The 13,988-nt window shown below is 47.7% G+C and overlaps 1 protein-coding gene across 3 annotated transcripts in view; it reads left to right on the top strand.

Moving 5' to 3' along the window:
• EGFR (epidermal growth factor receptor) overlaps positions 1-13,988 on the top strand; it is a 197,757-nt gene that overhangs the window by 122,769 nt on the left and 61,000 nt on the right. The window lies entirely within an intron of this gene.

The raw sequence follows: 13,988 nt of genomic DNA, 5'->3' as shown, positions 1-13,988 counted from the left end.
AATACTTACTCCTAATTGTTATTTGATATTTTTAGGTTTTGTATTTCTTTTGCAAATTGAGCAAGCATTTGATGAATGACCGGGTTCTGCTACCCAACTTTTGGACTATTTCCAAGCATAAAATTACAATTCCAGATAATCCTGTCACAAAGATCTGGGTCTCATTAGGAAGGAGGGGAGCTGGGCGATGGCCCAGTGTGGCCTCCCCCAAACCAAGCAGCCATGACTTTCTCTAGTTCTACACACGATTTAAATTTTTTTAGTAATCCTAAAAATTGATGTGCTTTTTCCATGAAAGGAAGTGTGGCCACATTTTCCAGAGGGGGAGGCATCAGTGTCCTTACTCCTTCATGCTCTCATCCCCAGCCCTCACCCTCGCCACCACCCACACAACATCTGTAGTTCTTAAACTAAAAGCACAAATTATTGTGAAAGTTAATTGAGCTTACAAAGAAATGCTTGTGTAGAAAACTTTCTCGGCTTCAAGGAAAACAATCTGGCTTGAGTGGCCATTCCATGGAGTAGAAATTAGTTCACTGGAAGGCACTCCTACAGCCCTCAGGAGTAACCCTTCTGTGGCCACCCCCCCCCCCCTTCTGAAGATTTGACACTGTGCCAGAATAAACAGCTTAAGGATGAGTCTGGTAAGGGCATAAAGCCCACACTCACAGATTCTTATTTCTCTGGTTGCTGGCCTCGATAACTAGATAGTCAGCTGGAAGAAGCAAAAACAAACAGACAAACAAAAAAGTGCTTTAGATTACAGATTCCTGACTTATTGAAATATGTCCATCACACTGGGCCTGAGCCTCTGGCCATTTAAAGGCCATTGGATGCCACCCTCACACAGCACTGGCCTTGCAGGGACATGCAAGCCCCGCGTTGCCAAGAACGACTTTATCTTCATCAACATGTTCTATCAGATTGAATGGGACAGCCAGAGAAGCCAGGGCTGGCACAAGAACAAATAGAAAGGAACGAGCCAGGATTTGGTCCTGAGACTTCTCGAGGGGTAACAGCTTTCATTCTTCGTAGGCCCAGGAAACCTTGGGCCTGGACTTGGCTGCAACCACACCGTTCCACTCATCCCCCTTAATTACCAGGAGTGTCCTCGACTTCCATCAAAGCAAATGCATGAGGTTCCTCTCGTTGCAGAGCATCCTGGTCGATGTCTTGTCACTTAACAGGACCTGCATTTTGAAAGACGCTACTGATGATCAGAAACAGCATAGGTGGCTTCTGGAGATTAGTCTCTAATTGTCCCCACAGGGGAAAAAAAATAGCTTCTTCCTAAAAGATAAAGGAAGTCCACTCTAGTGTCCTTTGGCCGAGGGGGTGGGGAGGATTTATCACGGTGGACAGGTTCACCTCAGCCGTTGTCTTGAAATGTGAGGGCCGGTTCGGAAAGCTTAACAAAGAAGAGGATTATAAAATGTTGGCTGTAAGCAAGACAAAAACACAGAAGTTGAAGGCAGGACATTTGTCGAAGGGAGCTATGAAGGACATTTTGCAAACCATCCGTGTGCGTTCTTCTTTTGTACTCTGTTGGCGAATAATTCCTAAAGAAGCCAAGATGGCAATGATACGTGGTGTGTGTTATTCTAGCAGACTCGTGTTTTTGGACGACACCGCTCTGGTCAAGTCTCAAACGTGGGACTTAACCGTGCGATGCGAAAAGGTGCTTTCAGCAACAGAGTTCTCTCTCTGCGGTCAGTAGCAGATCTGATCCTCACAGGCTCGCGGGATGTGATAGAAACTAAACCCTAAGAGAGACCCAAGGAAGGAAAAACACTTCCTCGTCCAAGCCGGAGAGGAATTTACCGTCAGCCCTACTATTAATAGATGCAGTGGAGATTCCATTTTCATTGCTCAACTGGCATATTAGTTATTAAACTTAAAAGAGGTGAATCACGCCTGCTGAAAACCCACGGAGGACGTTCATGCAGACTTTGGAGTAACTCAGCAGCGTTTCCTTCATCTTTCATTCCTTGCTGGACTTCTCAGTGCGATGAACTCAAGGGAAGCCAAGAGAGGCAGAATGTTTGCTGTTGTTCTCAGATGACACATGAGTCTTCAAAGAGACAAAATGTGCTGTGAAACAGCAGAAAGCTTTCACCACCCAAGTGTGAGCAAGTGCAAGGCCGTAGAGGCACCGTAGGACCGGGAAGCCGGGAAGAGCAGCGGGACGGGGTTGTCCTCCTGGGGGGTGTCACTGTGAGCGGAGGCCACACACATGGAATTCCCGAGAGCGCCGAGGAGGAGGGAGACCTGGAGCAGCATCCCCGGGTGGGAAAAGCAGGGGTGAGAAAAGCAGTGGGAGGACGCAGTCATTGCCTCCACCGTCTGCAGGGCTGCGAGGTCGAGGAGAAGCAGGTCGCATCTCTGTTCACCCGAAGAAAGTCATGGGGGGACGCGCTTGGGGTCCCTGTAAGGAGCAATCGCGTGATAGGCTCATGAATACAGGACTCAGAGGGAGGTGACGACTGAGAAGGGGCGTGCAGGATTGACAACTACTTGTCAGGAACACGGGGGGCCTGGATTCTTGGGGGCCGTGGCGGTAACACACAGGTGGACATCCAGTTCCTGCAGCACAGAGCTGTGACACCTGCTGCGCTCACACACACACACACACACACACACACACACACACGATGCTTCCCAGCCCTTGCACTTGCCTGTCGCTTTTCAGTACCTTGTACCTTCAGCTCCTCGCATCAGCTGATGATGAAATAGGAAGATCTTTACCCTAGGAAAACTCTTTCGGAGTTTGGCCTTGGAGGAAAATGACTCTGTTGAACCACATTTACCTTCTAGAAAGCACAGGGTCGTGGGAACCCGGGTCCTATACTTCCCGACCTCCTGTTGGGCCTTCCTCTGAAGCAGAGCTCGGTGAAGTACAGCCCCTGGTTCAAATCCAGCAACTGCCTGTTTCTTAAGCCAAGTTTTCGGGCACAAGCCGGTGCCAGGCCCATTCGTTTGCTTCTTGTCTGTGGCTGCTTTTTTTTTTTTTTTAATTTTTTATTTATTTATGATAGTCACAGAGAGAGAGAGAGAGGCAGAGACACAGGCAGAGGGAGAGGCAGGCTCCATGCACCGGGAGCCCAATGTGGGATTCGATCCCGGGTCTCCAGGATCGCGCCCTGGGCCAAAGGCAGGCGCTAAACCGCTGCGCCACCCAGGGGATCCCTGTGGCTGCTTTTTGCACGCTGGCGGCAGAGCGGAGGGGCTGGGACGGACACTGTATGAGCTGCAAATCTGAACATATTTACTCTCTGACTCTGCTCAGAAAACAGGTAAAGGAGGTTTCAGACTCTCTCTTTTCCAGACTTCGATCTACGACAAGGGCAGGCCAGCTTTGGCCGCATCATCCCCAAGTTCCTTTTCTCAGGCCGGTGACGCATCTCATGGCAAGTGGTTGCATATGGGAGTGGCTGCCTTTCATCGATAGCTCTGCTCACGGAGGGGAAAATATGTTCTAGAAACAATAGTGTATGAGCTAAACTTGAAATTCCTCTGTGACAGAGCCTCGGCTTGGGCTGCTCCTGAGTTGACTTAGTAGGTTGGTCTTTCTCAGTCAGTGGACCCAAGACCTGGGCTTTGGGAAGGAGCTAGCTGGGGAAAGGGGCTTCGGGCCTTCCCCGCCGGGACCAGGTCTGTCCTCTTCATCCTGCTCTTCGCACCGTTGCTTCCTCTTCCCACCTGAAAGTGAAACTTAAAGGGAATATTTAGATTGAGTAGGAGTAAATGAAAAAATTGTCCGCTTTCAGGCGAGCATTGAATAAAAGCACATGCACGCACGCAGCACACAAATCCAGCTACGCTTGCGGAACTGCCGCAAAGGGTCAGGCGAGGGCTTTTTCCTCAGTGAAAACTGTTTAACAGTGGAGAATGTTCTGAGCAGCAAGCTGGGAGTTCTCCTGCGGGAATTCTGAAAGGCCCATCCGAGGTGTGGCCTCCTCAGCTTTCAGTGCCCGGCTTGCCCCCCCTTCCCCCCCCCCACTCAAGTATGGGTCCAGTCCAGATGCCCTCCTTTCGGGGCAGGGCTGGGCCCTGTGACCCAGGCAGGCTGGGTAGCTCAGTGGAGAGAGCCCGCAGCTGCTCGCCAGGCCACACACAGCTTGTGAGCAGAAGGCAGAGGGGCCTGCCGCCCAGAGGAAGGAAGCCATTCGTTCTGCTGGGGTCCAGGCGGGACTGCGCTCAAGCCATCGTAGTGTCTGTTAAAGGCTCTGCCCTGGGTCAGGTGCTTCGGCCAGGAAGTCTGCCATCGTATCAAATCCTCCCGAGTCCTAAGTCCCTGTGTTATTAGGTGAAGAAAAAGGGACTCTAGAAGTTGCCTTGGTGGTAGTGGAACCAGAGTTCTAATCCTGACCTTGGGGCTCCAAGGTCACTGACCATCGAAAGGTGCCGATGAGAGTTGGGCTCTTATTGTTCTGTACTCAGAATGGCCCAGGATGGCGGGTGAGGATAGCTTTCCACATTTTTCTTTTTTCTTTCCTTTTTTACTTTTTAAATTCTTTTTTTCTTAAGATTTTATTTATTTATTCATGAGAGACACACAGAGAGAGGCAGAGACACAGGCAGAGGGAGAAGCAGGCTCCCCATGGGGAGCCTGTTGTGGGACTCAATGCCAGGACCCTGGGATTCAGGCCCCGAGCTCAACCGCTGAGCCACCCAGGCATCCCACTTTTCGAATTCTTGATGACATATTGGTCCAAAGAGTTCTGCTGAGAACCTGACATGTAAACTTGAAAACAACAAAACAAACCAAGCAGTAGGTGCCCCTCATTGGTGAAACCAAGCCACTGATCTTTGTAGGCAGACTGTGTTTCTTCCTTTCATTGCTTCTCAGTTGTCTCAAGCAGCAAAAGGGAGGAGACAGATGACACAGGGACAGCTCCGGCCCGAGGTGGCAGAGTGATGAACTCAGCCCAGAGAACAGCTCGGGAACCTCAGCTGTGTCTGCTTGGCTGCCCCGTGCACCCCGACCCCGGCCCCCAAATCCTTTTCTCCCCCAAGTGGCCCATATAGGGTGGCTGAGCTTTCCTGGCCTCCAGTATCTTCACTGTGTTTCCTCTGCCCCTTGAGGTACTGACTGTCCTCTGTGGATGCTTGCGGCACATTCCAGATCCACCCTTGCCCCCCGAGGCTCCCCGTGCAAGGGCTCTGAGATCTCCCTGCACCTCATTGCCAGGCTCGCCTGCACTCCTGCAACAGCCACCTTTGGTCTTGGGGCAGCTGAGGCTCATAGGCTAGCTGAGGGGCTGGACAAGCCTTACCTGGCAGGTGCCACGAAGGGGGGTAGGGTGTCCCCTGGGACTATCTTTGTTTTAAGAGGCAAACACTGGTGTAATGGCCTTTACCTGGTGTCTTAGTGATTGCTCCCTTGTTTCAAATGTTTACTGTTGTCATTTGCTTTGTTGTGTCTTTTTGGTTTTTGCTTTTTGTGTTTTTGTTTGTTTTTGTTTTTTGCTGGGGCAGGGGCGGGGTTGGTTCTTTCTGTTGGGTTTTTTTCTAATGCTCATTGATAAGCCAACTTGTGTGTGTGTATTTAGAGACCGCCTTGTGCGTTAGAGGCTGGTATTTTTCAAAACACGGATAATAACAGAGAGAAAAATTTAAATAACATTTAAACCACCTTGGGGCAGGGGGTAGGACATGCACTGCCACATAGAACCCAGAGTCTTTCTGCAGAGAAATGCTTGCCAAAAAGGTCTTTGTCCCCCATTCAGGATTAAAAATATTTTATTTCCTTACAAATTACAAATCTTTTCCAGAATTTTGTTCGGTGAGAATGGATGGAGACATGATCATTACATGTAGATGACTGTAAACAAACCCAGGAAGGGTCACTTGTGCCCCCAAATTAGGATATGGGTAGTGAGCCAGGGGAAGGGATTGCAGAAAAACAGGAATGGAAGAAACCTGATATTCTGAGTGTGGAATATTGTGGGGCTGTGCAAGGCAAAGTCACCAGCTCAGCACCTGGCATTTGTGGGCGACTTGTTCTTTTGGTCTGAATGTAAAATATTGTGTTTCCGTTTGCTTGGTAATAGGGAATATTGGCTTCCTCTTCCCAGATGACTCCAGGTTGGCAATTTCTCTGCTTGCTGACTTGTGTTTCTTTAGTATGTCTCTACCCTGAGTGGTTTTGGGACGTCCAGTGATTTTTTTCATGTGTAAAGTCATCTCCCCAAAGGGCTAATATATTCCTCCAAGGCAGTGAGTACTTCTGATTCATTCTTGGCAATCGTGGTTATGCTATTTTTTTAAATATGCTTTAGTTAAGTAAGTGAACAAAAGAACAAATAGCCTCTTGGCCCAGGTGCCGATCACAGAGCATAGGGGGATGAACCCTTACAGAGAGGCTGTAGGAACACCTAAGGCTAATGACTCCACCTTGCTGTGATGCTTCTCAGCCTTGTGTGGCATTCAAATGAATTCTAGAAGGACAGCTCAACCAGCAAGTAAATAGCCCAATATGGGGAATATTACTCAGCCTTGGTCATTAGAGAGTGAGTCATGTGGACCTGAGCAGAATATAAAAGAGAAGGTATGCGAGTTGGGTGAGGACCATGCCCAGAGGAGTGAAATCTTGTCAGCCCTGCCTCGCTTTACCTCCACGTCACCTTGCTGGGAATGACATAGATTGTGAGGGTGTCTCTAGGAAGAGAAGAGCTGCACCCTGAGCTGTAACACTAGACCGTACTATGAGAAGCTGTTGAAGATGTAGCTAGTTGCCAACCAGGCATGCCAAGGGCTCTGGATATGTTGGACCTGAGCGCTCACGCTCTCACCCACCCACTGTTTTCTGCTCACCAGTTCTCTATTGAACAGAGTCAAGTCAGAGTTGAAAGGCGGCAGTAAACTGAGGGCAGTCTTGGGTCAAACGTTGACCACGTTTTAAACCCGTTTTCAAGCAATAGTCTTTGACAACAGCCCCATTTTGGAATCTTAAATTTCCCACCTCCTTCCACTAGTCCCTCTCTTGGCTTACTGTCTGTGACCACCATTGGTGTCAGCTCTGTCACCCAACCCCACTCCCGAATTGCTTCATCCCTTCAAGTCTCCCACCTTGCTGTGTGCCAGACAGCTAACTAATGAGATGGGCAAACCCACCCTAATCCAGTGGGTTCTTCCGTGGTAACTAGCTCTTCAACGCGTCTTCCTCATCCAGGGTACAGGCAGAGGTTCAGGGCAGTCCTCTTGGGGTCCAGCTTTGGAAACCCGGACGACTGTGCAGATGTCAGGGAGTGACATGAGTCTTGACTCCGCACTGCCCTGCACTGGTGGGTCTGAGGTACTAATCTGAGAAGGCGACCGAGCTCTCAAGAAATAGGTCAGAAGCAAAAATTGCAGTGGAGGGGAAGGACAGAAGCAGTGGTTTGGCTACCAGACACTTGGAAGGGAAGTGGTATTAGTCACTTGAGAAGCATTTCTATATGTGAAGAGAGAGCCCCTGACCATGAGTAAGCAATAGTCCCCAGCTAGGAGATTAGGAAAACAGAACTCAGGCCAGAGAGGAGGCGCTTACTCATGATATCTCTAGAAAGGAAAAACCAGACACACTAAGCTCACTGTTGTTTATATTTTCACATAGGGAGATTTTTAAACCAAATCCGGTGATCTGTCCTTTCTTCTGTGTGCTGCTCAGCGTTCAATACTCAGTCAAGGTATGACGTATTAGCCACAGACTAGATCGAGTTCTGTATGACCTGATACAGATGCTGATGTGTGTCTTTCCTCCTTCCGTGAGGTTGCGTTCAGGACATGTCCATGTGTTTAAAACACAGAGACACTGGCCACCAAGACAGAGTGCTGTCTGATACGCACTAAGTATTCAGAAGAGGTTTATTGAATTGAATGAAGAAAAGGTTGATGGGTGTGATTTATGAAATCTTTTTCAGTTCAGATGAGTTTCTCAGAGTTCAAATACATTGGACTAATTGATCTCTGACTAACCATTAAACTACCTATTAAAAAAATGGTGCGGGGGCGCCTGGATGGCTCGGGGGGCGGGGGGTAGACTTCTACCTTCGGCTCAAGTTGTGATCCCCAAGGTCCTGGGATCGAGTCCCCCACCGGGTTCCCTGCTCCGCAGGAAGTCCACTTCTCCCTCTCTCTCTACCCCTCCCCCTGCTCATTCTCTCTCTCTCTCTCTCTCTCTCTCTCTCTCAAATGAATAAATAAAAACTTTTTTAAAAAATGGAGTGGATTGCCAGCCCTGTGATTTAAGATATTTAGTTTCCATTGTTAGGACCGTTCTTGGGCTCACATCCTATATGTAATAATGAAAAGTGCTGACTTTTATTTCAGAATTCTCAAGCGTCTCAAGTTTCAACACAACTTACCAGTTCTGCTGAGACGATTTAAAAAAAAAAAATTTTTTTAAGTCCCTAGGTGGGGAGTGGGAAATGGTTTGTTGGTATCATGAAGACATAGGCAGGAATAGATTGCCAAGGTTTGGTTGCAATGCATACTGCTAGGGTAAAGCCCCAGTGTGAGACGTAATTTATATTTAGAGACTTGTGAATTATGAAATACTTCCACGTCCATGATCATGTAACTGCTCACCCTCCCCTGTCAAATATGTTGAGCTGGTCCCATTTTTAACCAGTGAGAAACACTGAGACCCAGAAAGTCTGGGTCTGGCAGGAGACCATCCCATACTGATACTATCACCATCATCACTCTGATGTTTGATGATGTCTCTAGAAGCATATTCCACAGTCTCTCGTAGAACTGGACTTTCTGGGATTCAGACACATCAGTTAACTCCCGAGAGAGTAGACATGATATACAAAGGGATCCTAATTCTGTATATTGTTTAAATATCATGAAGTTGGCCTGGGATTACTTAAATGGCTAGGAGGAGAAGCATGGGGATGGAAATCAACCAGTTTTGGTGTTCTGGTCCTAACTCCAAAATAAAAGAGAGATTATTTTAAAATCTTCTGCTTGTTCATTTAATTGGAGTTACTGTAGCTTGCAGTTGCGTCGGACATGTCAGAGCCTGGCGTGTTTAGTCCAGTAGGGATATTATAATGCACGTGGCAAATTATCAAATATTTCAGAGGACCTTTTGATGATCACATATGCCCTTCCAAATCACAGTGTAAATTCAAATTCAGTTCAACAACTATCTTTGGATGCCTACAAGCTGAGAACTATTTATTAGTTAAAAATCAAACATGATAAAATAAGGAACTACCGGTAAAATATGAAGTTTTGGAAAATAAAGAAAAACCTTCACGATGATGAGACTTTTCCCACTCTACAAGGCCTTTGATGAAACCCACGGTGACAATGTAAAGGCTCTGCGCTCCGCAGGGAGTCTGCGTGAGGATCCTATCTCTCTGTCTCACCCTCTGCCATCCCCCTGTGCTCTCTTTCTCTCAAATACATAAATAAATCTTTAAAAAAATAAAAAGTAAATAAACTCCACCTCTCCCCACCATAAAGATGAATAATAAATAATATATATATTTGCATAAACAATAATTCTAAGTGGTGATTAATTTACTTGGAAGTAAAGGAAGAGGGTGATGTGATGGGATTTAATGGTGGATACGTAGGCTAATCTGGTTCCAGAACAGGCTTTTCCAAAGGGGTGACCATTGAGAAAGATGCAGAAATCTGGAGGGAAACAGAAGAGCATTCCAGGTGGATGGGATAGCCCTGAAGTGAGCAAGAACTGGGCCAGCTGGAGAGAACTAGGGGAGTGTGCCTGGAACGGGGAGCAGGAGAGGCTGAGAGAAGCAGAGATGAGGAGAAAGGAGCCTCCACTGTGTTCTGATAACACAGGGAAACTTCTGGATGGTTCAAGGCAAGGGAGTAGTGTGATACGATTTCTGCTTAAAACGAGGTGTTCTGTGGAAAATGGGGCAAGGATCAAAGCGCAGACAATTTAGAAGGCCAAGGGGAGAGATTTACAAGAGCCAGCTCCTTTGGCAAACCTTAATATGTAGTTGAGAAAACAACAAATTAAAACAATTATAAATTTTCTTAGGCAGTTTCAAAAGTGTCTAAGTGGATTTGGGAAAATCTGGAGCAACTTGTTTTAAGGTCGTGTCTTAATCAGCAATACAGATTTGCCCAGGCTTGTGGGGAAAGAGAGGTGTACACCCCCATAATGAGGCAGGAAAGCCACAGGCCCTACCCCATAAAATCAAGGGTATTCCAAGACTTAGAGGAGGCAGATTGTTTTTATTTTCAGTTAAGATCAGTGGTGGTGGTGTGGGGGGGGGGGCTGTTCTTAAGAAAAAGAACAAGCAGACTGTGGTCAGCCCGAGATCCCCAAGGATAATACGCAGATAACTTCCCCTAAAACACGTTTCTCGGTGTCACTGCAAGCTGGTGCAACATGACGTGGGTGCCTCTCAAAGTAGGAGGCTGTGGAATAAGCCTTACACAGAAGAGCGATTCCAATTCCACGGAATCCCATTAATTGAAATTCTGAAGTAGGCAAAACTGTTGTAAGTGGAGACAAGTCACGTGTAGTGGTTGCTGGTGTAGAGGGCAGGGGACTGGCTGGGAAGAGGCCTGAGGGGCCCCCAGGGCTGATGTCCTATGTGGTGGCAGGAGTGGAGCTTCCACAGGTGTGTGCGTGCGTTGAACCTCTCCCATGCTGCCCTCCAGACGGCCCCCGTCCCAGGTGCGTGTGCTGCCTCCACACAACAGCTGTGAGTTCACCTCGAGCTCTAACCCGTGGTGTGCCAGGGACCAGTGTTCCGGCATCCGGACCTTACTTTGCAATGCGTTAAAAAATAAGGTAGGTGAGAAGATGGTCACAGGGCTCATCTAAGGACATTCACGGTGTTGTTCCTTCAGCTTTTCGACACGGCTCCGGATCTTCCTAGTAAAATCTGAAGATGAGAAACCTGAGTGCTTAGTAGCACCTGTAGGGCTGCTGCTCTTGATTCAGTAGAATTTATCCTCAGATTTGCAACAGGTAGAGCAGATCACTAGCATTTTGTACGGAGCTGGATACACTTTCAACTGTCTAGCCTTCTCGTATAGGGCTCTGAAGTCCTATTACTGGCCCCTTTGAATAAACGGCTTGCACACCTAATCCTCTGTGCATCTGTTAATGAAACCGTTGCGTAAGTTCCTTTCCCTTTCTTTCCTTTTCTGATCACTATTCTACAGGCAAAATAACTCTATTTATTGCCCAATATTTGAGTGAAGCTGTTTGCAGGTCCAGACACTCCCAGGTCAGATCATCCCCGAGGGCGAGTGTCCATCCACAGGGGTCCTCGTACAGCTGTACAGGTGCATCTTGTGTCACTGTCACATTTCTCAGGAGTTAATTTTAACAAAAGAAAGGTGAAAAGCTCTTGTGTTTATTCAGGCTTTAAAACAGTTCTGGAAGGTCAGGATTATTTTCAGCGTGCCTACTACTAGAGGAAAGCGTGCCGGGGAGAGCTTAGAGAAGTCATTCGGGGTCACGTAATGAGGAAGTGGCCAAACAAAAACTTTCTCCTGGATGAATCAAAAAGCTCTTGCCCTTTTGCAGTTTTGTCTTAAACCTGCCTAACTAGTTTGTGATTTCTTTTTAAAAATAATTTTACTTAATTCAGTGATCTCACATTTAACTCTTCCCGTTGCTTTATATTCATAATGTGAGACATTTGGGATAAGTATGGAATGAGGATAATACTTTGTTGAATCAAGAAACCTAGGTCAGGGGCACCTGGGTGGCTCAGGGGTTGAGCATCTGCCTTCGGCTCAGGGCATGATCCCGGGGTCCTGGGATCGAGTCCCACATCAGGCTCCCTGCATGGAGCCTGCTTCTCCCTCTGCCTGTGTCTCTGCCTTTCCCTGTGTCTCTCATGAATAAATAAGTAAAACCTTAAAAAAAATAAATAAAAGGAAAGAAACCTAGATCAAATCATTCTGATCCTCACTCTGGAGTTCAGTTAAGACCCTGTCATCTGCTTTGGGGCACACGGCAGGAGAAAGCCTCAAACGAAACAGCTTTGTAATGATCTCTTTGGAGACTTTAGTAACTAATCCTGGAATAGAATTCAAGATGGATTTGCCTCAAACGGAATCACACGGTATTGTACCAATTGCTTTCTTGGTCTCCAGAACACGCCTGTTGACAGGTGAGCATTTAGGGCTTTTTACAGTTTGCCGTATTTTAAAAAATGAACAACACTTTGCATGAAGCTTCATAAAGCATATACATTTGTTTACATGAGTTGTCCTGTTGCTTCCCAAAATGTTTTTTTTTCTAAGATGTTTTTCGAATTAACGTTCACATCAGTAATGTGTGACGTTGCTGTTCCAGATGCAGCATCTCTTTTCCTGAATATAAAAGTAGTTCATACGCATTATAAGCGGTGAGGGGTCATGATAGGTATCCATCAAATAAATATTTTAGGAGCTCACTTTGCATTTTCTGAGGGAATGAATGCAAGGACAAATGCAGTCTTTTTGAAATCATTTCTTCTATAATGTAACAAGCTAAACTTAACATGCATGCTTTTTTGCTGACAAACGTTCCTTTGTGATTGACTTAGTAATAAAAGTTTGGGGGGGCAGGCAAGAGCACCTTACAAGCGGATATCACCCAGCACCCCTGAGTGGCTCCGTCGGTTAAGCCTCTGCCTTTGGCTCAGGTCGTGATCTCGGGGTCCTGGGATCGAGCCCCGTCCAGCGGGGAGCCTGCTTCTCCCCCTCCTCTTGCCCCTTCACCCTGCTCGTGCTTCCTCTCGCTCTCTCAAATAAACAAGTAAAATCTAAAAAAACAAAAAAAGAGAGAGAGAGAAACTCTTTCAAATGAAAGCAACTGTTGCTGTTTCTCTCTGTACATGGAGGAAGGTCTTCTGACAGGTGCTCCCCCCTGAGCTCTAGGACACCGCTCACCTGGCTGGGACAAAGGGCACGAGTAACACGGTGCTCCCCACATGGCCGCCAATCAGTTGGGCTGAAATGCGGAGACCAAGTCTGCCAGCCAGGAAAGCAGCTTTTGTTTCAACGTGTGCCGATTGAAAGGTCGTGGCTTATTGTCGCAACCCTGCACCTACATCAGTGGTGGCATCGTTAGGGACCTTGGGATTGGGCAACGAGTCTGGCCCCATGTGCATGTGTTGCCGCCAGCTGTGTACAGATGTTCCAAGTGAAGGGTGCAATCAGAGCAGCCCGTGCTCCCGGGTGAGAGCAGCCCAGAGCTGTGTGGGTCAACCCAGGGTTGTGGTTGGAAGAATTCGGGGAGCATTAGGGGGCCCCTGGAGCAGATCAGGGCCTGGAGGGGGGAGGCTGTGCTTGGCATGGTCGGGCGGTTGTAGTTCCCAGTGAGAGACCTCCCCACCACCGGATTTGAAGGAGGCCACAGAAGAGGGAAATCCCCATAGAGTTCAAGAGGATGTGGCGATTGCTTCATATTTAACGTCGGTGTCAGTGCTTGGGGTTGATGATGTGGTGTCTGAACATGCGCTCGCTGCCGTGGCACCAAAACGCAAGGGCAGACGGTCAGGTGATGCAGTTCCCGTGGGGAAGGAACAGAGATGCCTGCAAAATAGAAATGTAAATGTGGAAAGAGTCTCCGGGGAAAGTACCTGCGTCTTGACTGCGGCCTTGTTTCGTGTCCAGCCACCTGGCCACCGGCTGCGGTCGCGCCTGTGCCCGTGCGGAAGAACCTGGCTCGCGCTGAACCTACCCTCCAAAGCCACAGGCCATATTTCTTCACTCTTACGATAATTTTGGTTCAAAGTATATAGTCCCTTAACAAGCTCCCTGCTTCAAAAGCCCCAGACCTCTTTGTTTGGCTATGCTTGCTGAAACACGTCTTTCAAAGAGCCAGGTTTGTAAAGGTGACTTTATTATAATCTCCTGTGCTTTTCAAGGTAGACCGACGGCTCTAGTGCCATAATCTAGCTTGGCCCCCTAATTTAAACTGTTTCTTGTACGAAGTTAGCACATGAGGGAGTTCAGCGTGCCAAGGCTGTGTCCTGCCAAAGAATGCAAAGCAGTCGCACCTCCACCTG

The sequence above is a fragment of the Vulpes vulpes genome, chromosome 5 (genome assembly GCF_048418805.1).
Source record: "Vulpes vulpes isolate BD-2025 chromosome 5, VulVul3, whole genome shotgun sequence".
NCBI classification, from domain to species: Eukaryota; Metazoa; Chordata; class Mammalia; order Carnivora; family Canidae; genus Vulpes; species Vulpes vulpes.
This window is presented reverse-complemented; position numbering and strand designations above follow the sequence as displayed.